The 26,433-nt window shown below is 39.3% G+C and overlaps 1 protein-coding gene across 1 annotated transcript in view; it reads right to left on the reverse strand.

Annotated features, from left to right (window-relative positions):
* The window catches only part of LOC141399140 (uncharacterized), a 337,564-nt gene extending 311,606 nt beyond the window's left edge, over positions 1-25,958 (reverse strand). Inside the window, exons 1-2 of the mRNA XM_073977303.1 lie at positions 25,489-25,958; positions 11,078-11,660 (exon numbers count right to left, since the gene is read on the reverse strand). The gene's annotated coding sequence lies outside the window, so the exon portion shown is untranslated. The remainder of the gene's footprint in view (positions 1-11,077; positions 11,661-25,488) is intronic.
* Between the last annotated feature and the right edge of the window lie 475 nt (positions 25,959-26,433).

The raw sequence follows: 26,433 nt of genomic DNA on the forward strand, positions 1-26,433 counted from the left end.
TTTTTGGAGCCACCTAAGACCACAATAATCGCGGATTTTTTTAACAATTTTTGGAGCCACTTAAGACCACAAGAAACGTGGATTTTTTTAAACAATTTTTGGAGCCACCTAAGACCACAAGAAACGTGGATTTTTTAAACAATTTTTGGAGCCCCTAAGACCACAAGAACCGTGGATATTTTAAACAATTTTTGGAGCCACCTAAGACCACAAGAAATGTGGATTTTTTAAACAATATTTGGAGCCACCTGAGACCACAAGAAACGTGGATTTTTTAAACAATTTTTGGAGCCACCTGAGACCACAAGAAACGTGGATTTTTTAAACAATTTTTGGAGCCACCTGAGACCACAAGAAACGTGGATTTTTTAAACAATTTTTGGAGCCACCTAAGACCACAAGAAACGTGGATTTTTTAAACAATTTTTGGAGCCACCTAAGACCACAAGAAACGTGGATTTTTTAAACAATTTTTGGAGCCACCTAAGACCACAGGAAACGTGGATTTTTTAAACAATTTTTGGAGCCACCTAAGACCACAAGAAACGTGGATTTTTTAAACAATTTTTGGAGCCACCTTCGGCCACAAGAAACGTGAATTTTAAAAAATGTTTTTTGGGGCTATAATTTAATTTCTTGCCTTTTCCCAAAAGCTTTATAACTTCAACCATATTTAAAGTTGTTCCTGATAATTTCACAATTTTAAATAGATTTCCATGTACTTATTTCACATTCTTGCCTTTTGACATCCTTCTGGGTTGCATTTACTTTTCGACTTAACAACGATATATTTTTTTTTTTTTTTTGCTTTTCATGTTCTTTTTTCTTGCCTACCTTTTTATCTGCTTTTTGTCTTTATTTTAAGTTGGTTGGTGAATGACTTATGGCAATGCTCATTGCTGCTGTTGCTGCCACTGCCTTTCGACGTTGCCCCTGCAGCAACGTTTTCTGATCTGATGATGAATACCAACCACCACCATTCCATATCAACCAGCTGCAGCATATCAGCTACAAAATCAGCCTTAAGCTTTAAAATGCCCCGGCAAGCACATTCGCCATTATTCTCGGTATCGCGAGTTCAATGATGTCAGTGCTTTAGGCCAACAAAAACAGCAGCCAACTATGATTGTTTAAACTATGAAAGTTGAGAAGAGGATTTGTTGTTTTTTTCTGCTTCTTTTTCTGTTCATGACTTTTGGGTAAAAATTTTGTGTAACATATCCTTGGGGAAAAGACACTGCAGCAGCATGTTCATAGGTTCGTGACACTTTGGTTGTAGAATATTTTGTTTTTTTTTTTTTTTTTTGAATATTAATGTTGTCATTGGAGGTAAATGGAAATTGATAGGCTGATTAGATTGAGTATTCAAATAAGCGTAGAATAGAAATGTGTATGTTTTGTAAGTTTATCACCGAACAGTTGTTTCAGAAATTTAAGAATGAAGAAAGATGATTAATGAAAAGAATAGATGTAAGAGGTCTAGACGGATTAGTACGAACAGTGATGTATAATTCCATGAAGACGACAGAAAAATCTGTATTTGGGAACAAGAGAACACGTCATCGGCCACAGGACTAAAAAGAGCTTTGTGTTATTATTTACCCAATAAAGGTAACAGACATAAAAAGGCGCACTCTTGCAAGTTATTGGTATCCAATAGAACGATTACGAAGATTCTAGAAAACAAATCCCTCAAGCCCTGATGTTTGGATTAAAATTATATAATGCTTAGCTTATATAATGAAATATATTATAGTATACCGTCTGAAGATAAATAAAACAGCAATGGGGTCTCAACTTTTCTCTGCATAAATCAATCCACACACAACTGTAATTTACGTCGATCGACACAATATTGCCTGAGATATGAGCGTTGTACTCGTAAGGGAAATATTTTTTTTGTATTTTGTATAAAGAAGGTACGGTGCTCTTGAATCAAATTTAAATGGAAGGTGCTTACACCTACGAAGTTTTTGCGGATTCTGAAACTACAATGTTCATAGATAAGAAAAAATCAAAAAACAAAAAAATCGCCGGAGCGCTTTTTAAATAAATCGCGATTCAAGTTGACATTTTTAGAGGTTGTTTAGGTTTTCACGATTTTGCTTAGAAACCGCAAGTCCTATAAAATTGAGACTGAAGAAAATGTTGTAGCTATGTTCTCTACATTACCATTTTTGAGATATTGAAGTTCAAATTGGGACAATGCACTGACTGTATCGCCCCCTTATAAAACAATGTCATGAAGGGTGCGCCTTAACTAACTTTTAATGAAAACCGCTTACACAGGGGAAGTTTTTGTGAATTCTGAAACAGCAATGTTCATGGATGAGAAAAATCCAAAAACAAGAAAAAAAATCGCTGTGGGGATTTTTAAATAAATCGCGGTCATAATTCACATTTTTAGGTGTTTTTTAGGTTTTCACGATTTTGCTTGGAAACCGCAAGTTCAATCGAAATGGAGCTAAAGAAAATGTTGTAGCTGTGAAAATTCTCTACAGGATTGACGTTTATGGTTTGTTCTCAAGCTGTACCATTTTTGAGATAAAGAAGCTCAGTTTACATTTTTAGGTTTTTTTTGTTAGGGTTTCGCGATTTTGCTTGAATACGGCAAGTCTTATCGGCATGGGACCTGAGAAAATCTTATAGCTGTGAAAATTCTCTACAAGACTGGCTTATGTAATTTTTCCTAGGTTGCACCCTTTTTTTTATATATATAAGTTTAAGTTGGGAAAATGCAGTCAATGTCATGTTTTATAAGGAGACGATACTGAATTGAATTGAATTTGAATTGTCCCAATTTCAACTTCTATATCTCAAAAGTTGTAAAACCTACAAAGATATTATTAAGGTGAATCTTGTAGAGAATTTTGATAGCTACAACATTTTCTTTATTCCCATTTTGATGGGGCTTGCGGTTTCCAAGCGAAATCGCAAAAACCTTACCTACCCGCAAAAATGTCAACTTGAATCGCGATTTATTAAAAAAGCGCTCTGTCGATTTTTTTTTTGTTTTTTGATTTTTCTCATCTATGAACATTGTAGTTTAAGAATCCGCAAAAACTTCCCAGGTGTAAGCACCTTCCATTTAAATTTGATTCAAGAGCACCGTGAAGGATGACGTAGGGGATGGAAGATACCAAGGAACGGTCCTGACCGGCTTTAACATGGCAAAGCCCAGGATTTATCTTGGTCCCTCTCTCATCTCAAGTGGACACTGACCTCCCGGTGGTGTCACCTGGGGAACTGCCTTTAACACCCGTTAAAGATAGTGAGCTAACATGTGGCGCGGTCACCCATAAGAACGTTAAAAACTTGGTTTTGGGCGTTGGGTTAGTAACCCTCCCCTAGAAAAACAGCCCACTATGAAAAAAACGAAAGAAAAGAAAAACAAACCCCTCTAAAGTTGACGAACCCCGCAAACGTTTTAAGGACCATGATCTGCGAATTTGCACCTGGAATGATCGCACTCTTTATAGAGAAGGTGCAGTCTTCGCATTGGCAGACGTACTTGGAAAGTACAAAGCCGATATTACTGCCATACAGGAAATACGATGGACTGGGAAAGATGTCACAACAACACCTAAAGGTGACGCACTGTATTATAGCTGCCATGACACAAAGCATGAGTTTGGTTGCGGTTTTGTAGTTGGTCGGAGGTTAAAACATCTGGTCTCCAGCTTCACCCCAGTGAATGAAAGACTTGCTACAATTCGATTTAAAGCAAAATTCTTCAACATCAGCTTTATCTGCGCTCATGCCCCAACCGAAGACAAGGACGAACAGACCAAAGATATATTCTACGAGAGCTTAGAAGAAACATATGACCGTTGTCCTGCCCATGACATTAAAATTGTTCTAGGCGATTTTAATGCCAAAATTGGAAAGGAGAATATCTTTGGACAAACAGTTGGGAAATTCAGTCTCCACAGTGAAACATCTGACAATGGTATGAGGCAGATAGACTTTGCAGCTGCAAAAAACATGGTAGTTTGCAGTATCAGATTTAAGCATCTCGATAATCATAAGGGCACCTGGCTGTCGCCAGATCAAAGAACAAGAAATCATATTGATCACGTTGTGATAGATGGAAGGCATGCATCAAGCGTGTTGGATATACAATGGTTCCGAGGTGCAAACATAGACTCGGACCACTACCTTGTTGCAGCAAAGGTACGTACCAGATTAAACGTAGCAAACAAAGTTCGAACAGACACTACAAGAAAGTTGGACATCGCTGCAATCACAACATATAGCCACATCATATTCCACTCAACTGGCCCAACTGCTAAATCAAAGCACTCATCGTCCCGATAACATATCAGCGCAATGGCAAAACATTGCCCGCTCCATACAAACAGCCGCAAAATCAGTACATGGATACCAAAGACCTCCACCAAGGAATCCATGATATGACCAGGAGTGTCGTCCTGCTACCGAAGAGAAAAATGCGGCACATAGGGCTACTCCACAATCAGTAGCAACGCGTAGCGCACGAGAGAGGTATCGGGAGAAAAAGAGAGAGGAGAAAAGTCTTTTCCGCAGGAAAAAGAGAGAGAGATGGAAAAGTGGGAGTGTGAACAAATCGAGATATACAAGAGACAGAATGAAGTCCGAAAATTCTACCAAAGAGTGAAACATCAAACTGATGGCTTTGGAACTGGCACATCCTCCTGTAGAGACCAGCAAGGTAATCTGGTAACTGATACAGATAGTGTGCTAAGGATATGGAAAGAGCATTTTTCCAAACTGTTGGTATGCAATATTAGCGAAGTCGACGAAGATACCACAGATCCAATCCCAGAAGATTGTATTGAATGTATACCACCCGGCCAAGATGAGGTAAAGACATCAATAAGCCGGCTGAAAAACAATAAGGCTGCAGGAGCTGATGGCCTATCAGCCAAACTGTTTAAAACCGGAGACGACACGCTGATATGGTGTATGTATGCATCAGCTAGTTAGCTCCATCTGCCAGGAAGAACGCGTACCCGACGATTGGAACCTGAGCATCCAGTGTCCCGTCCATAAGAAAGGAGATAAGACTTTAGGCTCCAACTATAGGGGCATAAGTTTTCTCCCTATCACCTACCAGATAGTGTCATGGATATTGTGCGAACGACTAAAGTCTATGGTCAACGAAATAATGGGACCATACCAATGCGGCTTTAGACCTGATAAGTCCACAATTGACCAGATATTTACCCACCCTGCGGAAAATCCTGGAGAAGACTCAAGATATGCTGATCGACACCTATCACCTTTTTGTCGATTATAAAGCAGCCTTCGACAGCCCACTACGTTCAAAGGTATTCCAGGCCATGTCTGAATTTGGTATCCCCGCAAAGCTCATTCGGCTTTGTAAAATAACTCTAACTGACACCAGATCTTCAGTTAAAATAGGAAAGAAACTCTCCGAGGAGTTTTGTACCAAAAAAGGTTTCAGGCAAGGAGACAGCCTTTCGTGTGATCTTTTCAACATTCTGCTAGAAAAGGTAATACGAGAGGCAAACGTCAAAACAAGTGGCACAATCTACACCAATAGCCACATGTTACTTGCTTATGCTGATGATATAGACATCATGGGACGATCAGTAAAATAAGTAACCGATACCTTTATGAAGGTCGAAGGAGAATCTGCTAAAGTGGGTCTGGCGGTAAACGGCGAGAAGACCAAGTTGATGGCGTAGACACGCAATTCGTTCATTGAGCTCGGATCAACTGTTGAAGTTGGTTCCTATAATTTTGAGGTAGTAAAAGACTTCGTATACCTCGGCACCGCCGTAAACACAACAAACGACATCAGTTGTGAAATAAAAAGAAGAATTGTATTGGCCAACAGATGCTACTTTGGCTTAAGAAAGCACTTCAAAAACAGAGCCACAACTCGTCTAACAGAAATAATGCTTTACAAAACACTGATACTACCCGTGTTGGGGTATGGTTCCGAAGCCTGGGTACTTGCGCAAGCAGATAAGGCTGTGCTTTGCGTGTTTGAACGAAAAATTCTTCGAAAGATCTACGGACTAATCTGCGTTGACGGTGAATATCGACGTCGTATGAACCACGAGTTGTATCTGCTATACAACGACATCAATATAGTTAAACGTACCGAGATGCAGCGATTGCGTTGGCTAGGCCATATCATAAGAATGAGCGATGATGAACCCGCTAAAAAGGCGTATAAATTCGAGCCACATGGCGCTGCATGCAGAATTGGCAGGCCAAAGAATAGATGGCGCAAGCAAGAAGATGAGGAGATGAAAAGGCGCGGTATTCCAGAAAGCGAAGCACTAAACAGAGAGCATTGGAAATCTTTTCTTAGTTCGGTCTATGGAACAAATGTTCTGTAATGGGCCAGCTGATCATCATCTAAAAGCTGATTGTGTTATCTGTCTAACAAAAAACGAATTATGAAAATATCTCTATCCGTTAAAACATTACAGAATTTTGACCAGGAAAAACGATTCTGAACCACCGATACTCCGACTTTGACATTTGTTCCAGTTTTTATACCCTCAGAATTTATGCTAACGAGGGTATATACACTTTCATACGGGCAAAATGTGCTTCATCGAAATAATGGTTTTAGACCCCATGTATGTTTGGACGAAATGTGTTTCAGACAATTTGGAGTTGATTTAGCAATGTCCGTCCGTCTGTCTTTCTGTCTGGCTGGCTGGTGCGCACGATAACTCTCGAACGGATGAATCGATTCGGTTTTGGATTTCGTAATATTTTGTCCAAACTTAGTTTAAGTTCGAAGATGAGCTATGTCGGTCCACTCCTTCCGGTACCTCCCACACAAAAGTTCCAAAATGTTCGGAAATTTTTTGCGCACGATAACTCTTGAAGGGAGTGACCGATTTGGTCCATACTTTGTATAGCGTAAACTTTCTACCAGAGTAATATGAAGTTTCAATATGGTCTCAATAGGTCCACTCCTTCGGGTACCTCCCACACAAAATTTCGGAAAAGTTCAGTTTAGGACCATCTCTCGAATCGCTTTGATTTTTGTTTTAGCAGCTTGTATTCACTGCCCTCCATACGGCAGTACAAGTTTTATCAGAGGCAAGTCCATACTTCCTGAGAAAATAGCATGAAAGTTGCAAAAAACCCCTATGACACCGTGTGAGGTGGTTGGAGCGCAAAATAACTCTCGTACGGATCTGCCGATTCGGTCAAAAATATGGCCTTAGTAATATTTTGTCCAAACATAGTTTAAGTTTGAAGATGAGCCATATAGATCCACTCCTTCAGGTACCTCCCCCACAAAACTTCAAAAATGTTCGGAAAATTTTTGCGCACGATAACTCTCGAAGGGAGTGACCGATGTAATCCATACTTTACACATCCTAATATATCTACCAGATATATATCAGGTTCGAATTTGTACTATATTTCTCTACTCCTTCAGGTACCTCTCACACAAAATTTCGGATAAGTTCACTTTAAGACCTGCTCTCGAATCACTTTGATTTTTGTTGAGGCGATTTGCATTCGCTACCTCCATTACGACGGTAAAAGTTTGTTCAGGCGCAAGTCCATATTTCTTGGGAAAACAGCCCGATATGTGTATGTCACCATATGTGGCGGTCGGAGAGCACGATAACTATCGAACCTATTTGGTCCAACATTTGGTCTTCGTCATATTATATCGAAACTTAGTTTCATGGGCAATGCCGGTCCACAACTTTCGGTACTTCTCCACAATATTTAAAAAATGTCACTAAAATGCTAGGACGATATCACTTGAATGGGGCAACCAATTTGGTCCAAACTTTGGATATGCTAATATTTTATCAAAATTTAGTTTAACTTCAAAACTGGCCCATATCGGTCCTCCCTAAGGGTACCTGTCCTCCAAAAGTTCAATATTTGTGTCTTAGTGCAGTTAATTCCTAATCCACATTTTTGTCGGCAAGTTCAAATGTCCAAAAAGGGCCACAAAATTCTGAAGAGACCTTAAATACATTCGATATGTCCGGAGGTAAAAGTTTCACTTCACATTGGCTGAGGGTATATATCTGTCGGCCAAGCCGACTGACAGTTTTTTTACTTGTTTGATGTATTTTTCATTTTTGTGTTCCTGAACTATTTCAAAAAAACTCACATACAAGTTTTTTTGAAATAGTTTAGGAACGCCAAAATGGAAAATACGTCAAAAACAATTTTTAGTGTGATATTTGAATTAATTCTCTTTCGAGTTGAGCTATTTTGACCTAAGAGGTACATTGCAAAATTAGGAATCCACCGAAGCAGCACACATTTAACCAATATGCTACGTTTCACGGGTGGTTAGACCGATCATCAGGCATATTGTGGACGAAGTCTAAGCTTGGAAACTAGCATCATATATATATATCACAAATCATTGGAAATTTGTATATTCGAATTATTTATTTTATTTTAATGTTAGTCATTTAATTCCAAACCTTTCCTATATTAATCAAACCGTAAGTGACAGGGTTGCAGGCGTCTTAGCGTTCTAGGCCACCATCAACTTGTCAAAGATTCCGATGACAAATATTGATGATCAAAATCTTCTGACACAGAAGGACAAATAAAATAAAGGTGGAAAAAAGCTGCCTTAGTAGTTGTAATAAAGCATTGAAAAATAGGGTTACCAGCCAAGTCGGACCAGCCAAGTCGGTTTGGAATTAAATGACTCAAATTAAAATAAAATAAATAATTCGAATATACAAATTTCGAATGATTTGTGATATAAATGCTAGTTTCCAAGCTTAGCCTTCGTCCACCCACTAAAATAACATTCCAATATGCCTGATGATCGGTCTAACCACCCGTGAAACGTAGCATAATGGTTGAATGTGTGGGGCTTCGGTGGATTACTAATTTGTCAATGTACCTCTTAGGTCAAAATAGCTCAACTCGAAAGAGAATTAATTCAAATATCACTCTAAACAAGTAAAAAAGTATCAGTCGGCTTTGCCGACAGAGATATACCCTCAGCCTGTGTATATTGAAACAATTTTTTCCCAAAATACGTATGTATTTGGGGCTTTTTAAAAATTTTGGGCATTTGAACCGACAAAAATGTTGGTTAGGATTAAAGATCAAAAGTTGTGCGGAGGATATACTAAAAGGAATGGATCGACATTGACTGTTATGGAAGTGGATCTCCAGCCACAACATGTGGGGGTTTTTACACTCATCGGGCTGTTTGCTCAAGAAGTATGGACTTGCCCCTAAAAAAACTTCTACCATCGTAATTGACGCAGCGAATGCAAGTTGCTTCAACAAAAATCAAAGTGATTCGAGAGCAGGTCTTAAAGTGAACTTATCCGAATTTTTGTGTGGGAGGTACCGGATGGAGTGGACAAATATAGTCCATATTTGAACCTGATCTACATCAGGTAGATATATCAGGATGTGTAAAGTATGGACCAATTCGGCCACTCTCTTCACGAGTTACGGTACGAACAATTTTTCCGAACATTTTTGAACTTTTGTGGGGGAGGTACCAGAAGGAGTGGACCGATATGGCTCATCTTCGAACTTAAACTATTTTTAGATAAAATATTACTAAAGCCAAATTTTGGACCGAATCGGCAGATCCGGTCGAGAGTTATCTTGCGCTCCAACCACCTCACACGGTGTCATAGGGGTTTTTTGCAACTTTCTGACTATTTTCTCATATTTTCTATTTTCTTGCCCCTGATGAAACTTGTACCGTCGTATGCGGGGCAGTGAATACAAGTTTCAGAAACAAAAATCAAAGGGATTCGAGAGCAGGTCCTAAACTGAACTTTTCCCAAATTTTGTGTGGGAGGTACCCGAAGGAGTGGACCGAGTGAGTCTATATTGGAACCTCATTTAAGTCTGGTAGACATTTCACGATTTGCAAAGTATGGACCAAATCGGTTACTCCCTTCAAGAGTTATCGTACGTAAAAATTTTCGAACATTTTCGAACTTTTGTGGGGGAGGTACCGGAAGGAGTGGACCGATATAACCCATCTTCGAACTTACACTAAGTTTGGACAAAATATTACTAAGGCCAAATTTTGGACCGAATCGCAGATCCGTTCGAGAGTTATCTTGCGCTCCAACCACTTCACACGGTGTCATAAGGGTTTTTTGCAACTTTCAGGCTATTTTCTCAGGAAGTATGGACTTGCCCCTGATGAAACTTGTACCGTCGTATGGAGGGAAGTGCTAAAACAAAAATCAAAGCGATTCGAGAGATGGCCCTAAACTGAACTTTTCCGAAATTTTGTGTGGGAGGTACCCGAACGAGTGGACCGATTGAGCCCATATTAAAACCTTATCTAAGTCTGGTACACATTTCACGATGGGCAAAGCATGGACCAAATCGGTTACTCCCTTCAAGAGTTATCGTGCGTACAAATTTTCCGAACATTTTCGAACTTTTGTGGGGGAGGTACCGGAAGGAGTGGGCCGCTATAGCCCATCTTTGAACTTAAACTAAGTTTCGGTAAAATATTATGAAAGCCAAAATTTGAACCGAATCGGTTTATCCGTTCGAGAGTTATCGTGCGCTCCAGCCAGCCAGACAGACAGACGGACGGACATTGCTCAATCGAATCCAAATTGTCTGAAACACATTTCGTCCAAACATACTTGGGGTCTCAAACCATTATTTCGATGAGGCACATTTTGCCCGTATGAAAGTGTATATACCCTCGGTAGCATAAATGTTGAGGGTATAAAAAATGACCTTCGCCTTAATAAGGCAAAACAAAAAACAATTTTTTTTACAGTTCTCTCTTTTACGAGTTTTATTATTAAAAAGTCCGGGAACGAAACTATTGTCTTTATTTCTTAAAAAACGAATGCTGAAACCAAATTTCGCCACAAAAATGAATTTTCATTCAAAGAAATACTTTTTTGAAGCCTTTTGACAGCTTTGAAATTCCGTTGAATTCCAAGGAAACATGTCTTTGTTCGCATAAAATAAATTCTTTAAAAAATATATAACAAAAAAACTGTTATTCAAGAAACCGCCTTCAAGTTTCAGAACAAACGAAATAAAGCCTTTCTTTCTTTTCTAAATAATTATAAAAGCTTTCTTTAGTTCTAGTGAAACGACTTACCCATTTTCTAAACGGCTTTGTGGGAAAATAGAAAATCCGTTGTATTCAAAGCCGCTTCTGTTATCCATGGAATACAATTGTTAATGTTGCGAGATGCAATTGTGGTTGCGGCGTGTACTGATGACGGTTGATGGTGATGACGTTGAACGTTGAAAATGTGTTTTTGTTTTCTTATTTTTAATGTAAAATATTTTGATTTATTGTTGTTATGGCAGCGTTAAGAACAGCAGGTATTTACGTCTATACACAATTCTGAGGATTCTTAAGAGCAACACTTTCTTTTCGCAAACATATTACTTACACAAAATGTGTTGTTAGAGATGTGTGCTTAAACACTTTAGTCACATAAAATTTGCTTTTTGTTTTCTGTTATATTTTTCTGCTTTTGAAAGCAATTTTTATATTTAAGTATTTTTTTTTTAAATTTGTTCTACTACACATCAATAAATCGTTAACTGCTCACAAATGGTTTGAAAGAGTAATAATTTCTCTTAAGGCTTTGCTGTTATGGCTCGATAGCTTTTAAAGCCATTATCTGCTACTTGTTTTTTCTACTATTCCAATTTAAGGAATAGGCAAATAGCTGCAAAGAAAATTACACTTCATTATTTGCTCCTTGTTACTATTTTTTTCTTTTTTTAATATTTGCCATGGCAATATCATCGACTCCACCACCCCCATCCACATTTGCCCCACACCATTTCCCCAGGAAAAAAGTAATTTCACATTCCAACGATTATAAATAGAACACACGGCCTTACAAACATACATGCATCCATATGTCATGGAGTAACAGTTTCCTTTTATTACTGGCATCTATCGTTGTTGCCTTTATGATATATCCTTCCCCATTGTTTCCATCCTCCACCACCACTCCTAATCAAGTCGTTTTTGAAAATTATAATTTTATTTTAATATGCTGCCATCATTAACAAAAACGAAAAGAAAAACACCAAAGAAAGGATTTGTCGCCTTGATAGATGACTGGGCCGAGGGAGAAAAAATCTGAGAGAGAGAGAGGAGGTGACTGTAAATAAGCACACAAAGCCTTACATTGCAATTTCACTTAACATAATGGGATTACACCAACATCACATCTGCTGGAGGCCATTTCTTTTCGTTTTGTCGAAACATTTACGCATCACATAAAATCAAAAGCAAAAGCACCAAATTAACGTATACAGCGTAAAAGAATATTGAGTACAAAATTCTAAAAATTCCAAGAATGAAAATTCTTACTGTTTATCTTCAAAGGAAAGTTTTGGTTTGATTTCACTATGCAACAAAATGGAGGTGAAAGTCTGGGGAAGAGATAATTCCTTTTAGGGATGGATGTCCTTGGTGAGTATATTACGAACCCCGATGGACAGATCCGCCGTGAGACGAACTTCCGCCTTATGGCGTGATGGATATTTTGCTGGAGACCCTATAAGCCCTCAAGAATTAGCATTATATCTTTGTTAGCTGTTGCTTTAGCTTATTTTTGAGATGACATTTTTTCAGTCAAATCGAATGAGGATTATTTTCGTGGAACATTTCGATCTTCTAACTTGGTTCTTAAAAGTACCATAAGATGGCGTTTTTCAGCTTTGAAATGTTCTGCAGAAATGTCGCTCAGAAAAATTTACGGTACGGCTCTCATTTACAACTAATCGATTTTGTCGCGTTTTCGTGGTCGTTTTGTGCATACGAAAACACAAAACACAGATTTTATACCCTCAGCATTTATGCTAACGAGGGTATATACACTTTCATATGGGCAAAATGTGCCTCATCGAAATAATGGTTTTAGACCCCAAGTATGTTTGGACGAAATGTGTTTCAGACAATTTGGAGTCGATTGAGCAATGTCCGTCCGTCTGTCTGTATGTCTGTCTGGCTGGAGCGCACGATAACTTTCGAACGGATCAACCGATTATGTCCAAAATTTGGCTTTCGTAATATTCTGTCCAAACTCAGTTTAAATTCGAATATGGGTTATATCGGTCCACTCCTTCCGGTAAGTCCCCCACAAAAGTTTGAAAATGTTCGGAAAAATTGTGCGCACGATAAGGAAGTATCCAATTTGGTCCATACTTTGAACATCGTGAAATTTCTACCAGACTTAGATGAGGTTCCAATATGGGCTCAATCCATCAACTCCTTCGGTTGCCTCCCACACAAAATTTCGGAAAAGTTCAGTTTAGGAGCTGCTCTCGGATCGCTTTGATTTTTGTAGTAACAACTTGTATTCACTGCCCCAAATACGACGGTACAAGTTTCATTAGGGGCAAGTCCATACTTCCTGAGAAAATAGCATGAAAGTTGCAAAAAAAAAACCCCTATGATGCCATGTGAGGTGCTTGGAGCGCAAGATAACTCTAGAACGGATCTGCCGATTCGGTCCAACATTTGACCTTAGTAATATTTTGTCCAAGCTTGGTATAAATTCGAAGACAAGCCATATCGGTCCACTTCTACAGGTACCTTCCCCACATAAGTTCAAAAATGTTCGTGACGATTTCGGATAAGTTCACTTTAAGACCTGCTCTTGACTAACTTTGATTTCTGTTGAAGCAAATTGCAATCGCTGTCTCAATTACAATGGTAAAAGTTTTTTCAGTGGCAAGTCCATACTTCTTGGGAAAATAGCCCGAAAAATGTAAAAAAATCCCTATGAAACCATATGTAGTAGTTGGAGAGCACAATAACTCTCGACCTGATAGACCGATTTGGTCCAAAATTTGGCCTTCGTCATATTTTGTCTAAACTTTGTTTAACTTCTAAAATGGCCCATATCGGTCCTCTCCTTAGGATACCGCCCCCCACAAAAATTCAACCATACTGTCCAAGAGCAGTTCAGGGTCTGTTCGGAGATCCTTTGGAAATGTACAACCATATTATGTTTTCCGTGGACAAGTCCATGCTTCCTGGCATACTGGCCCAACAGGTGTACGATAACGCACTGAAATGACTAGTGGGAAAAGATATAACTCTCAATTGGACCGACATAGTGCATTACTTCCGTAATCCATTCCCTCCATCGCAAAATTTTTGAACTTTAATCCTAATCCACATTTTTGTCGGCAAGTTCAAATGTCCAAAAAGTGCCACCATAGAACGGCAAAACCCTATTTTCGGTATTTTGAAGGTTTTAGCTTCATTATCACACCGAAATGGCTGAAATTTGGTATTAAGTGTTAGTTGAGAGTATAACACTTTCCCCCAGAATTTTGTTGGTATGGGTCCACGCCTTCATATAGCCCCCATAGAACGGTACCTCCCGATTTTCGGTATTTTGTGGCCACAATATTCCACAGAAAAGGCTGAAATTTGGTATTTGGTTTTCACTTGAGGTACTAAACGTTCCATATGCAATTTGTCGGAATAGGTCCACGCCTTCATATAGCCCTTATAGAACGTACCTCCCAATTTTCGGTGTTTTAAAGGTTGTGGTCTCAATATTCCTCAGAAATTGCTGAAATTTGGTTGTTGTTGTTGTTGTAACAGTGTTGTTTATTATGTTTGTATGTTCGCTCTCCTGTTCAATCTGGCTCTGGGTCTATATCCAGTTCCAGAAGAATGGCTGCTTCGATAGAATGTAGCCACAGATAAAGATGGGTAGGTTTGGCGGGGCAGTTGAAATGGTGTTCTGTGTCGTGCGGGCTCATGCCGCATACTGGGGAGATGTCTTGCACGGCGTGATCGATTTCCGCCCAATAAGTATTTAGGCGACTGCAATATCCCGAGCGTACTATGAGCCAAAACTCTGGTTTGTCGTGGCAGCTGACGCTCCTCAGCTGCGATAGATGGGGGATGTATTTCGAAGACTTTATTCACACTATAATTGCTTAAGGCCTTGGTAACTGCGTCCGTGTGAATGCTATTCCAACCTGCTTGATATGCTTGTTGATTTAGGGGTTCTCTCCTATATCGTTGGACCTCTCCCTCTAGAGCATGGATATCTTTCCTGATCTGCCTGAATGTGTCGGTGGAGATTGGGATGGCTCACACGGTAACATCCAAGCAGGTACTGCAACGAAAGCATCTCATTGTGTTGCTTTACTGGAAGAATCTTTGCCTCCACATATAGATGGTAGATGATCACATAATCTCGGAAACCAGACTGGAGCCGCGTAGCTTACCACAGACCGACCTATCTCCTTATATGTGGTCAACAAGGTTTCTTTATCTGCACCCCAAGTGCTGCCGGCTAGGGACTTGAGGACCTTGTTTCTACTTTTCAGCTTGTCACAGATAGCGTCGAATGTGACCCCTAAAATTTTAGGGCAATTTCTGGTCGGAATTCTGCTACCGTCAACCACGACATTCAACTCACGTCCAAACTGCGCTGTCCATGTGGTTTACAGAGTGGCTGTAGATTTTGTGGCGGAAATCTGCATATTTCTCTAATGGAAAAAGGCGGTATGATCGGTTAAATAATTGTTCAGTATCTCACAGATGTCATCAGGATAGGTACCCAACGCCACGATCTCGATGCCGTCTGGAGGGGGCGGAATACAGGAGAGGTAGAGGTTAAACAGTTCCGGAGATATAACCCCACCTTGGGGGACTCCCTGTTTCACTCTACGGGGTTTGGACTTCTTATTCCTGAATTCCACGTACGACTGGCGTCTACATATATAGTTGACTATTCAACGTTTCAAGCTTGGCCGGAGGGTTGTCTGCTCAATGTCCTCAAACAGCGTGGAGTGCCTGACTGTATCAAAGGCTTTTGATAAGTCAAGCGCCACCATCACTGTTCTATCGCACGGTCGTCTCTGGTTGAGTCCTTGACAGATATACATATGTGGTAATGGCGTGCAGCGCTGTTGTCGTGATGTGCTGCTTACGGAATCCATGCTGATGATCGGCAACTTAATAGCTATTTCTGATACTGGAGGAGAGTAAGGCCTCAAGTGTCTTTGCTACGGGCGACAAAAGCTAAATCGGCCTGTACGATTCACTTTTGCTGGCATCCTTGCCTGGCTTCCGTAGTGGAACCACCCTGCCCATTTGAAAGACTTCGGGTACAACGAGGGTGGCTAGCGACAAGTTGAGAATACTCTAATCCCGGCTCATCCAACTACTTCAGCATTACCATGGAGATTCCATCAGGGCCCAACGCTTTGGCTGATTTAGCGTTTCTGATGGCATTGGCAACATCATCCGGCTCCAATGTTGCAGCTCTTCAGATGATTTAACCATTTGTTCCGCTTATGCTCGCCGACCAGACTGTTAACTTCTAGTGTCAGCTCCCTGACTCTGGGGTCATTGGGGTTGGCACGACGAAGCTCATCACGCTCATTTGCTAATCCCGTCGCCTCTGCTGGAAAGTTTGGTCTTACTTCGGGTGTTCGACCAGCAGGGATATGGCGAGCGACTGTAGCAGTGATGATGTCTCGGAACGTCCTTTCCCCTACCCGAACATCAGAAGGATTTGGCAATTCTCTGAAGCGGTGATTGGTGAACTCTCTGAAACTCGGCCAATCAGCTTTAGTATGATTGACGAATGTGCGGCGTTCAGAGGTGATGAAGTCGGGTGATCTGCTAATGGAGACAATTATGGGGTGACACGATGGTTATGTCTGGCGAACTCTGACACTCTCCTCTTATTCAGGTAGGGGCGTCCTCATTGACCGTGCAAAACTTAGAGCTATCAATCTGCTCAGCCAGCGCTGTACGTCTCTGGTCGTTTTCGAGGGCGGAATGCCACATCTCATGATGCGCATTAAAGTCCCCCAGGACCAGACTATTATGACCTTCCAAGAGCGGGCTAATGTCAGGCCTATAATCTGAGATACAGCTATTTCTCGGCGGGATGTATACGTTCAGCAACTCTATCTCGGCAGTTCCACACCTGACTGTTACCCCCATACATTCCATGTACGGGTCATTAGAGACAGGCTCAAACGAGATAGGTCTGTATTGGACAGACTGGTGCAATATGAAAGCTAATGTATTTGTACATATGAAATTTGGTATTTAGTCTTCGTTGAGGTATAAAACTTTCCCCCAGAATGTTGTCGGTATAGGTCCAGGCCTTAGTATAGCCCCAATAGAACGGCACCTCCAATTTTCCGGTATTTTTAAAGTTATGGCCTCAATATTCCTCCGAAATTGCTGAAAATTGGTATTTTGTCTTCATTTGGGATATTAAACGTTCCATATGAAATTTGTCGGTATAGGTTCAGCCACATTGTTCATCGAACTTGCTGAAATTTGTTATTTAGTCTTCTTCATAAACTAAAGGAAACTAATTATTCCAGTTTACTTTAATACAACTTAATACGAACTTAACGCCGTTCTTACTTGCTTTTGCATAAAATGACTCTAAGATGCAGCAACTCTACTAAACGCTCTTCAAGGAATCATATATTTTTTTGGGGGATATGTCTGACTACTCCGGTTATTTTAGCCGTTTCACCTGAATATGTGCGTAGTTCCCTTATAAGTGCATAAGTTTTTAAATGATGATTTTTTAGAACCGCTATATCTCAAGAATGGTTCCTCCTAGGAAAAAAAAATTATAAAAACCAAGCTTGTAGAGAATTTTTCTGCGAAAATATTTGCTCCAATCACTTTTTGATTAAACCCACCGTTTTCAAGAAAAAATCCGAAAACCTAAAAAATGCCTAAATTTTGACCTTTGACCCCGAATAACTGTTGTGGCATACATGGGATTGATGGGGACTTTTTCTATTGGCAAACCCTACCTAGCTCTATACCAAAAATTCAGCATTGTAGGAATTTTTGCTATTCCAATGTCTATTTTGACTGGACTATGTGCTAACCAAAACACTGCAGGCTTTGTCGTTTCTGGCGAAGCCTCACACACCCAACCAATATTCTACGACCGTTTCGCTGGTGGTTTAAGTCAGCTCATCAGGCATATTTGAATGGAAATGGCTAGAAGACAAAGGCTGATTTTGATTACTTCTATTTATACAATCATTTTTACAAATTTGTAGATTTGAATTATTTTCTGAAGTCTTTTTTGTTATCAAGTCTCCCTAGTGTCTTCTCTAGGAACCATTTTCTCAATACATATACACATCGATGGGCGGTTTTCTTCATGAATTGTAATGCCTTCCATTTCGGAAGTTTTGTTGATATCATATCAAGAAGTTTGTTAATATGATAGATTGGCAGTGTCTTTGTTGGAGAGGACCCAGGTTCAAACCTCTGCCAGACCCATGTTCAAACCTCAAAATCGAATTGGTGTATGCATTATTTCAAGTGCAAATTTTACACCATGTTTATTCGAAAGTTTTTTGCATTATTTTCGAGGTATGTCGGCGTTTTATTTTGGTAAAAATAAAAAATAGACGGGTATAAAATTATATATGGGTTGGGCGACAACACAACCTGAGTAATACTTGTTTGTGTCTGTTGACCAGAATATCACATTTTTTTGGCGATGGCAGCCATGCTCCCCTTAAATCAAATATTATCCTTTTTACCACAAAATTTAAGGATATTACATCATGACCCCTATATTTCTGATTCCTCCTTAAAACATTTTTATTTTATTTATTAAAGACACAGTTAAGAATTTCTTCCCAGAAAAACTATCTCAGAAAACCGTTCCTTTAAAATATTTAAAAAAAGACATTAAATCATTTGTTCACTTTGTCCAGACTAAGTAAACTTGAGAATAGAAAAGTAAATCAAAAAACACAAATAAATCTAACCAGTCCCTTCAGGTGTATCCCTCATTTCACACCTGAATACTTTACATGCTAAATTATTTTCGTGAATATTTCAAATAGAAACAAAATAAAAATCCCCAACCACTGTCCTTGATGTATTTCACCCTACAACCCCAGAAAAAATAACAGACCGATTGACTGACATTTTTTGTTTAATGGCAAACAAGGGTCCCTTTTTCTCTATAACCCAGTTGCCACTGCTTTTGACAAATGAGGGTACTTAAAATTTTTTCGTTACAAAAAAAACGCCGAACACAAAAAATGCGGGTAAAGGTCAACATTGGTAAGACCAATCACACAAACCGTGGCCCCATTTTCCACTTTTTACGCTTTGTTTTGTTGACAACTCTGCATAATTAACTGCAACTGGATGTGGAATTAAAACAAAAACACAACACCAACAAAAAACGAATGTTCAAATATTTGAACGTTTAATTAAATGTGCAGTCGGTGTGTTTTTTTCTTTTCCTTGGGGTGGAGGTCAGAAGGTCATTCTGTTGGTGTGTTAATTAATTTGTGAAATCTACTCCAAAGCTTTACGAAATAATGCCCAAGGGAATTATGTCCTCGTATTTTATCCGTTAAGCGTAATTATATTATTTTCAATGTCATTTCAAATGACTTTTTGTTGAAAGATTTTTTTTGGTAATTATACGAAATTTATTATCACTTAATTATGAAGGTGAAAATTCGCCTTAGAGACAGAGTGTCTAGGGAGATCGGACATTGTTAAGCAATGATTCCAAATGGAATAAAATTCTGGTGGATTTTTTAAAGAATATTTTTCATGGAACAAAAGCCAAAACAATCGTGGATTTTTTAAGCAAGTTCTTTGATGCACAAAAAGCCAAACAATCGTGGATTTTTTTAAGAATATTTTTCATGGACCAAAAATAAAATAATCGTGGATTTTTTAAAGAATATTTTTCATGGACCAAAAACCAAATAATCGTGGATTTTTTAAAGAATATTTTTCATGGACCAAAAACCAAATAATCGTGGATTTTTTAAAGAATATTTTTCATGGACCAAAAACCAAATAATCGTGGATTTTTTGAAGAATATTTTTCATGGACCAAAAACCAAATAATCGTGGATTTTTTAAAGAATATTTTTCATGGACCAAAAACCAAATAATCGTGGATTTTTATACCCTCCACCATATGGAGGGTATAATTAAATTTGTCATTCCGTTTGTAACACATCGAAATATTCGTCGGAGACCCTATAAAGTATATATATTATTGATCAGCATAAAATTCTATGTCGATTTGACCATGTCCGTCCGTCCGTCCGTCCGTCAGTCCGTCCGTCTGTCTGTCTGTTGAAATCAAGATACAGCTCGCAATTTTAAAGATAGAGAGTCAAAATTTGGTACAGAAGTTTTTATTACTTGCAGGATGGTTGGTATTGAAAATGGGATATATCGGTCCACGTTTTCATATAGCCCCCATAGAACGGTACCTCCCGATTTTCGGTATTTTTAAGGTTTTAGCTTCGTTATCCTACCAAAATGGCTGAAATTTGGTACGTAGTCTTCTTTAGGGGTACAAAACTTTCACCCAGAATTTTGTCGGTATCGGTCCACACCTTCATATACCCCCCATAGAACGGTACCTCCCGATTTTCGGTATTTTGAAGGTTTTAGCTTCATTATCCTACCAAAATAGCTGAAATTTGGTACGTAGTCTTCTTTAGGGGTATAAAACTTTCCCCCCAGAATTTTGTCGGTATCGGTCCACACCTTCATATAGCCCCCATAGAATGGTACCTCCCGATTTTCGGTATTTTGAAGGTTTTAGCTTCATTATCACACCGAAATGGCTGAAATTTGGTACTTCGTCTACGTTGGTGGTATAAAACTTTCCCCCAGAACTTTGTTGGTATCGGTCCATGCCTTCATATAGCCCCCATAGAACGGTACCTCCCGATTTTCGGTATTTTGAACGTTATGGCCTCAATATTCCACCGAAATGGCTGAAATTTGGTATTTAGACTTCGTTGGGGGTACTCAAACTTCCTCTTTAAATTTGTCGGTATAGGTCCACGCCTTCATATAGCCCCCATGGAAAGGTACCTTCCGATTTTTCGTATTTTGAAGGTTGTGTCTTCAATATTCCACCAAAAGTGGCTGAAATTTGGTATTTAGTCTTCAATGTGATATAAAACTGTTCGCCAGAAATATGTCGGTACAGGTTTCATGTTGCCCCATTTCTGACTAAAATTCTTCGGGATAGGTCCACGTTTCGATATAGCCCCCATAGAACGGTACCTCCGGATTTTCGTAATACTGAAGATTGTGACGTCAATTTCCAACCGAAATGGCTGAAATTCGTCATTTCGTCTTCCAAGAGTTATAAAATATTCCAGAAGAGTATTATCAGTATAGGTCCACGTCTTCCTATATCCCCATAGAAGCTTACTTCTTGATTTTCGGTATTTTTTTAGTTTTAGCCACATTCTCTTACCGAAATATAGGAAATTTGGTATTTAGTCTTCTTTGAGCCTAAAAACTTTCCGTCAGAAATTTGTCGGTATAGATCGACGTTTTGAAATAGTCCCCATAGAATGGTGCTTCACATTGTTTTACCGAATTTGCTGAAATTAAGTATTAAGTCTTCTTCATACACGAAAGGAAACTAATTATTCCATTTTACTTCAATACAACTTGTGGTGGAGGGTATAACAAGTTCGGCCCGGCCGAACTTAACGCCGTTCTTACTTGTTTAAAGAATATTTTTCATGGACCAACAACCAAATAATCGTGGATTTTTTAAAGAATATTTTTCATGGACCAAAAACCAAATAATCGTGGATTTTTTAAAGAATATTTTTCATGGACCAAAAACCAAATAATCGTGGATTTTTTAAAGAATATTTTTCATGGACCAAAAACCAAATAATCGTGGATTTTTTAAAGAATATTTTTCATGGACCAAAAACCAAATAATCGTGGATTTTTTAAAGAATATTTTTCATGGACCAAAAGCCAAAACCACGATTATAGTTGAGGATTTTTTAAACAATATTTTTCATGGACCTAAAGGCTAATGGGTAACGTAGGGGATGAATGATACCAAGCAACGGTCTTGACCGGCTTTAACATGGCAAAGCCCAGGATTTATCTTGGTCCCTCTTTCATCTCAAGTGGACACTGACCTCCCCGTGGTGTCACCTGGGGAACTGCCTTTAACACCCGTTAAAGGTAGTGAGCTAACATGTGCCGCGCGTTCACCCATAAGAACGTTAAAAACTTGGGTTTGGGCGTCGGCTTAGTAACCCTCCCCTAGAAAAAAACAGTCTACTATGAAAAAACGAAAGAAAAGAAAAACAAACCCCTCTAAAGTTGACGAACCCCGCAAACGTTTTAAGGACCATGATCTGCGAATCTGCACCTGGAATGTTCGCACTCTTTATAGAGAAGGTGCAGTCTTCGCATTGGCAGACGTCCTTGAAAAGAACAAGGCCGATATTACTGCCATACAGGAAATACGATGGATTGGGAAAGGCGTCACAACAACACCTAAAGGTGACGCACTGTATTATAACTGCCATGTCAAATTCAGTCTCCACAGTGAAACATCTGACAATGGTATGAGGCTGATAGACTTTGCAGCTGCAAAAAACATGGTAGTTAGCAGTACCAGATTTAATCATCTCGATATTCATAAGGGCACCTGGCTGTCTCCAGATCAAAGAACAAGTAATCAAATTGATCATGTTGTGATAGATGGAAGACATTCATCCAGCGTGTTGGATGTACGATCGTTCCGAGGCGCAAACATTGATTCGGACCACTACCTTGTTGCAGCAAAGGTACGTACCCGTCTAAACGTTGCAAATAAAGCACGAACAGACTCAACGCGGAAGTTGGACATCGATAGGCTGCAAACACAACAGATAGCCACAGCATATTCCACTCAACTAGCCCAATTGCTTAACGCGAGCACTCCTTGTCCCGATAACATAACAACACAATGGCAACATATTGCCCACTCCATGCAAACAGCCGCAAAATCCATACTTGGATTCCAGAGACCTCCACAAAGGAATTCATGGTATGACCAGGAGTGTCGTGCTGCTACCGAAGAGAAAAATGCGACATATAGAGCTACTTTGCAATCAGTAGCAACGCGTAGCGCGCGAGAGAGATATCGGGAGAAAAGGAGAGAAGAGAAACGTCTTTTCCGCAAAAAAAAAGAGAGAAATGGAAAAGCGGGAGTGTGAAAAAATCGAGATGTACAGGAGCCAGAATGAAGTCCGAAAATTCTACCAAAGAGTGAAACATCAAACAGATGGCTTTGGTACAGGCACATCCTGCTGTAGAGACCAGCAAGGTAATCTGGTAACAGATATAGATAGCGTGCTCAGGATATGGAAGGAACATTTCTCCAATCTGCTGGTATCCAATAGTAGCGAAGACGATGATACCACAGATCCAATCCCAGAAGATGGTATAGAATGTATACCGCACGGCCAAGATGAGGTAAAGACAGCAATAAATCGGCTGAAGAATAATAAAGCAGCAGGAGCCGATGGCTTACCAGCCGAGCTGTTTAAAACCGGAGGCGACGCGCTGATAAGGTGTATGCATCAGCTAGTTAGCACCATCCGGCAGGACGAACGCGTACCCGACGATTGGAACCTGAGCTTCCTATGTCCCGTCCACAAGAAAAGAGATAAGACTGTATGCTCAAACTATAGGGGCATAAATCTTCTCTCTATTGCCTATAAGATAGTGTCAGGGATATTGTGCGAACGACTAAAGCCAATGGTCAACGAAATAATTGGACCATACCAACGCGGCTTTAAAACTGGCAAGTCCACCATTGACCAGATATTTACCCTGCGGCAAATCCTAGAGAAGACCCAAGAGATGCAGATCGACATATTTCACCTTTTTGTCGATTATAAAGCAGCATTCGACAGTCCCCTTCGGTCAAAGGTATTCCACGCAATGTCTGAATTTGGTATCCCCGCAAAGCTCTTCCGGCTTTGTAAGATGACTTTAACTGATACTAGGTCCTCAGTTAAAATTGGAAAGAATCTCTCCGAAGAATTTTGTACCAAAAGAGGTTTCAGACAAGGAGACAGCCTTTCGTGTGACCTATTCAACATTTTGCTGAAAAAGGTAATAGGAGATGCAAATGTCAAAAGAAATGGCACAATTTACACCAATAGCCAAATGTTACTTGCCTATGCTGATGACATAGACATCATGGGACGATCAGTAAAGGAAGTAACTGATACCTTTAGGAAGGTCGAAGCAGAATCTGCGAAAGTGGGTCTGGCGGTAAACGGCGAAAAGACCAAATGGTTGGTGTCGACGCGCAAAGCGTCCATAGAGCTCGGACCAACTGTGGAAGTTGGTACCTACAATTTTGAGGTAGTTAAAGACTTCGTCTACCTCCGCACTGCCATAAACACAACAAACAACATCAGTTGTGAAATAAGAAGAATTGTATTGGCCAACAGATGCTACTATGGTCTAAGTAAGCAATTTAAAAACAAAGCCACATCTCGTCAAACAAAAATAACACTATACAAAACGCTGATACTACCCGTGCTAATGTATGGCTCCGAAGCCTGGGTACTTGCGCAAGCAGACATGGCAGTCCTTGGTGTGTTTGAGAGGAAAATTCTTCGAAAGATCTACGGGCCGATTTGCGTTGACGGTGAATATCGACGTCGTATGAAACACGAGCTATATAAGCTATACAAAGACATGAATATTGTTAAACGTATCGAGATGCAACGATTGCGTTGGCTAGGCCATATCATGAGAATGAGCGATGATGAACCCGCTAAAAAGGCGTATGAATACATGCCCCATGGCGGTGCACGCAGAATCGGCAGGCCTAAGCTTCGATGGAGCAAACAAGTGGATGAAGAAATGGAAAGGCGCGGTATTCCAAAAAGTCAAGCGAAAAACAGAGAGGAATGGAAATATTTTCTTAGTTCGGTCTGTGGAACAAATGTTCTGTAATGGGCCAACTAAGTAAGTAAGTAAAGGCAAATAATCGTGTATTGTTTAAAGAATACTTTTCATGGACCGAAAGCCAAATAATAGTGGATTTTTTAAAGAATATTTTTCAAGGGCCAAAAGGCAAAAAAGCCCGTCATAAATCAGTTATTCACTAAACACTTAGAATTTTCTAAAACTCTCTTAGTATAATTATCATTACACCCCAATGTTTTGAACCAAAAACAAACAACAAATCTTACATGTTCGCACGTACCAACATAATCCCTTTGTGATTGCCATATTGATCTATCAATAAGTACACACACGCACGCGAACTCCCCAAAATTGTACAAGCAAGATAAGGATGCAACTTCCGCCCCCACCCTGCTAATCACACACAAGTTGCAATGGTAACATACCAATCCATTTATACTCACACACTCACACTCCAGCAAAACAACCAAAAATATCCCCGGTTCTTAACAGGTACAACATCGCCTTCATCACTGCAAACAAAACATATCCATCGAACAAATAAAACTTCATCATATTCCGAAGTTCAATTTTCCTTGATGAAAATGATGAAGAAAAAGAAGAACAGACATCAACATTTGCCAGTAATCCATGGAATATGTTCCCAAGAAAATGGTGGAGATAAAGAACTTTGGTGGTAAAAGCACGCAGGTGGTGATTGATGGAGATGATAAAACTCAAGGCAAACAAAGGAAAACTCAGACTTGAATACATTAACCAACCACAAAATACACACACGTATACACACATGAAGAAATTCGCGGTATTTGTTTTGAACTCACTCACTTTTTTCATTACCACAAATGAATTTTTAATAATTTTATAATTTTTTCTTGGTATTGAATTTTATACTTTGGCAATATTTCCACAGGCCTTTTCTAATTTCATGTATTTTAAAATTAATTTAATATTTATTTACATATATATTTTTCTCACATCACATTTCATATTTTTTTGCTTCACATTTATTTTTCTCATCAAAAGTTATCCTTGAATTGAATTCTCGCCCCACTTTCCGTTTGGTGGCTTTAAGGTAAAGAAGCCACCAGACACTCTACTTTATTTAGGATTATTTTTCTTTCTTTTTTCATTTGAAATCATCAACACCGTTAACAAATTTTTCTCATTTCCCGTTATGTTTTTCAATGTCGACCGTATCGTTGTAACGTTAAAAGACAACTGAATTCTGGCCATTAGAGCAGATTTGTGAAATAGCAAATTCAGTCAGTGTCAGTTGTTCAGCAGCAGTCACCGTTGTCATCCATGCTCCTTCATGTTTGTGGGGCTTTCAAACATTTGATTGTGTTTTCCTTTGCTGCTGCTCAAAATGCATTTGAAATTGGGGAAAGAGTACAAGAGAGACAATGTTTTGGTTTGTGAAAATAAGAGAAAGAAAATATAACTGAAATTAAGAGTTGATAGTGATGCTAATTTGGCGTTTTTTCGTAATGTGGCCTGTGAGGAAAAATTATACTATTGAAAAGAGATTATGACAAGCTGCTAAAAGAATCAGTCGACTCTTGACACGTTTAAAGGAGGGGAAAAAATAAAAAAAAACATGAAATTGAAGTGAAACCGATTTCTTGACAACGACGTAGCCAGGGGGGAGACAAGGGCGACCCCACGAAATGCTAAATTTTTATAAATTTTTTGTATATTTTACTCAC

Source organism: Musca autumnalis, unplaced genomic scaffold (assembly GCF_047663935.1).
Source record: "Musca autumnalis isolate F117 unplaced genomic scaffold, ASM4766393v1 scaffold_3, whole genome shotgun sequence".
Classification (NCBI taxonomy): domain Eukaryota; kingdom Metazoa; phylum Arthropoda; class Insecta; order Diptera; family Muscidae; genus Musca; species Musca autumnalis.